Consider the following 3,792-nt stretch of genomic DNA (forward strand, 5'->3'; position numbering starts at 1 on the left):
CGCGGTCCCTAGTCCCATGGCCTAGACTAGGAACTAACCCGTTTGGTCAACCATATTTGTGATAACACCAGATGATGCACCTTTAAGATCAACCACCAGCTGTGAAACAACCGGCCGGGCTGAGACCCCACATGCCACGTGCATGTGTCCAAGTCCCTTTTCGCAATAAGTCTGGAATTTCCCATGCTTTGTACTTCCGGATTCCAAACAAGGCCCTAAGATCGCCAAGTAGCGCATAAAAACGCATAATATGTGCTTGCTTGCAATGGTGTACTTATTTACAGAAATGTTTTAAGTAGTTTAAAAACTTAATTGAAAAACACCATTAAAACATGTCAGGCCTAATAACACATCTAGAATAAATGAAAAAATTTAAGACAAATTACAGGGTGGTTCATTCGTAACTTGACAATGAACAGCTATAGTGTGTTCTAATGACTAGATGCTGATGTTTTCGTAAGAGTTGCTCTCCTTGTACTTTGTAGCCTTCAGCAATGTCAGTGGAGCCGATTCCCTCTGCACTTGATTTTGGGGAACAGCTGAATCTCTGGCTCTGAAAAAATAAGTTTACAGATAGAAAGTTGTGTGGATGCCAAAAAGTTAAATTAGCAAAATACCCTGCAGAGGTATCAAATCTGGCTTAAAAAACAATGCATAATGATAATTTGCAATTTGCTTGCCATTTCGATTTTGTGTAAAATATACATCAGATTCAGGTCTTGACTAATTTGCTTTTAAGGAATTTACCTTTTACTAGAGAGTGCAGTTCCTTAATCAAAATTGAAAGCAGAAACTCACCAATTCCAGAAGTGACAGATCGTTGCTGTCCAATGAAGGCTCCACATTGACAACAGGAGTAGAGGTCTAGGTTTAGGCTGAAGCAGACACCGATGAACTCATGCATCGTGGTGACCTTAGCAGAATGCCCCGATGGGCCGCGATTCTGCAGCTTAGGTATACCCATGGAGCTAGCTCCATGGGTATACCAACCACCGCCTTCGATTTTGGGGCGGCGGAAATACACTTTGAGTGGCAGGAATTCGCATTCACAAACAAAAAAATTTAAGCATGCACCAGACAGGAACACATCAACAAACTCATGCAAATTGCAAGCGAAAATATAAATCACAGGAAAGGAAGCAGAAAGGTGTTTAAAGTTTAACAAAACTGATTTTCTTAAGCACAAGAAAAAAAAGGTAACACTAGGACTGTTCAAATAACAGTGAAGTGTATCTTGCCATGTGGAACGTCGAAAGCCTTCCTGTAACAAAACAAACAGTAGATGTAAAATAATTAATTACTTTCAACTGAATTGCTTTCACTTTAGAATTTTTATCAAAAATACTTGCAGAACACCAACAGTTTAGAAAAACTACTCCAAGAAACTTATGCGGATCCAGTTTATTTTCAGTGTTGAATGTCTTGATTTGGATCAAATTGATATTTTCCCTCAAACAAGTTTCAGACTTACAGAGAAATGTGGCACATAGTGGCCCCTTTGTATTTTCCAAAGTTCTAGAGTTATTTTTATGAAACTTGCCACAATTGTTGTACATATTACAACTTGTCCTTACTTGATATAAGACTAGTCTTTACTCTTCGTGAAATCCACCCCAGGTGACTAGCACTGCCACTTTCTTTGGAAAAACACGTGGAAAGTTTGTAGTAAAAAACGAGACACAATATATTTTGGTAGTGGGGATCATTTTCTTGTTTTTGCCAGCATGTGGCATCAACGTTTCTATATCCTCTTCTTATATGTCACTCCACAAATTGGTTGTACGTTATAAGATTGGAATGAGACCCTACTGGCCCAAAGCCTTAATCCTTCACTTTGGACACTGGAGAAAGTATTGGGATTTTAGGGTTTCAATTAACCTGTTTACAGAGAAGGTAGTTCTTTATGCCAAGATGTATGATGATAAGTGGGGCTCAGACATTCATGTTGACATGTTGAACTTTTGGAGACTGGAGCTGCAGGCAGGAAAATGAAACAAAAACATGTTTTGTTTAAAAAAAAATAATAATAAAAATCTGACAGTTATTTCATTGTATCACCACTAAAAGTTTTTTTTTTACAATCTAGAAAAAAATAAAAATAAAACAAAGGTATTTTGTGCTTACTCTCAATTTTTCTTGAAACAATACAACCTTGATTAATAATGAGGAGAGCGCAGAACCTTTATTAGTTTAAAACGATCTCTGCTTTTCACCCTTTCAAAAGACTTGTAAAAGAACTGCTGGATCCTTACCAATATTAATATGTCTTGATTAAAAAATGTAAGGAAAACTGTTATTAAATATCTTCAAATTTGAATTAAAATATGTATTAAAGGAGTAATTTAGTAAAACCCGGTGCCTCATCAATGTGATTTATCAATGTGATTTACTGTTAAGTGGAGCAAACAGCTTTAGGCTGAAAAAAAACAAACAATATATGTTATGTACTCCAGACATTTGTTGTTATTTTTTGGGGGTGGCTAAACTATCACTAAATGTATAACTGGGTTGGCACAAATTAGCCCTTTGTGGTAAGGTTTTACAAAATCAACAGGTTTACAAAATCAAACAAAGGGTTTTTACTAAAGATTTGTTGTACTTTTTGAAGTAAAGGCTGCCAGTATGCAATCACTGGTTGGCAAACATAACAACTGTGCCGCGGCAATTATTTATATTGAACCTGTCGTGTCCAAGTCATTAAATTCATTCAATTTATGGTTCATAACAAACAAATTGCAAAAAAAGTTGCAGCATCGACCTATTTGAAAGTAGATTTACAGTAAAAATTGACCATGTGTGCACTTTCCACAAGTTTCGTACAGATTTGTCTACAACTATGCAAATAGTGTGTGAATATTATTTTGTTAACGCACATGCAATTATTTTTGTTAGAATACATTAGCCCAAAAGGTTAGAATAGCTAAGAATGTCTGGAACTAGATGTGGCCTTTGTGTGAGTGTGTAGTGAAATGGAATTGAGTGGGCCAGAAGGGTGAATGTCGTTTGACCAAGAAACACCCTGCATGCATCTCAATTTCATAAAGCAGTTCAACAACAAAACACTGCTTAGCAACTTTGCTAAGCAATAAATGAGCGGGGCATCAGTTGCTACAATGTAAATTTTATAGAATTCTGGCTGGTAACCAGTCTCAAGTAACACTTTTTCTGCTTACAGACTTTAAGATATTGGGCTCTGATCTATGACACTACATGCAGTGATTTCACCTCTCTCATGAATCATCCCATTTGCTCATTAGCAGTGCGAGACAAAGATTATTGAGCCTACTGGCCCAAGTCCTTCTGAATCCTTCATTTTGGATACTGAAGGAATTGGGATTGTAAGGGTATCAATTTACCTGTTTACAGAGAATGTTGTTCTTGATGCCAGGCTGTATGACGAGACTGGAGCTGCAGGCAGGCAAACAAAACACACCTTTTCGTTAAAAACATCTAGCGATCCCACAAAGTCATTTTGTACAAGAAAACAGACGAGGAGAATCTCCTAAAGAGAAGATTGAAATTGTACCCAGTCAGTTTGCCACATTGTTTACAATTTGGTATTCATAAGTTTTGGGGTCTTTCAGGCTTTTTTCGTCTCAATTTTTGTTTCCACTTTAAGATTGACATTCTCAATGGCGCAGGGTTTGTAGTAAGACCAAAATACATTAACCTGGAGGCTGTTGATTCAAATCTTGTAATTTGTCTTTGTTCAACTGAACAATTAAAAAAAAACATACATGGTTTGCATCATGTACAATTGCTTCTCATTCCTAGATTTTGTGTAATGTTTAC

At 36.8% G+C, this 3,792-nt stretch overlaps 1 long non-coding RNA gene across 1 annotated transcript; it reads right to left on the reverse strand.

Moving 5' to 3' along the window:
- Positions 1-1,041: 1,041 nt before the first annotated feature.
- On the reverse strand, positions 1,042-3,419 carry LOC117305519. The gene is made up of 3 exons (XR_004520685.1): positions 3,357-3,419; positions 1,879-1,974; positions 1,042-1,261 (listed from the first exon to the last, which is right to left on the reverse strand). It is a non-coding gene; the product is annotated as an uncharacterized LOC117305519 (long non-coding RNA).
- Positions 3,420-3,792: the final 373 nt, after the last annotated feature.

Source organism: Asterias rubens, assembly GCF_902459465.1.
Source record: "Asterias rubens chromosome 8 unlocalized genomic scaffold, eAstRub1.3 super_scaffold_89, whole genome shotgun sequence".
Taxonomy (NCBI): Eukaryota; Metazoa; Echinodermata; class Asteroidea; order Forcipulatida; family Asteriidae; genus Asterias; species Asterias rubens.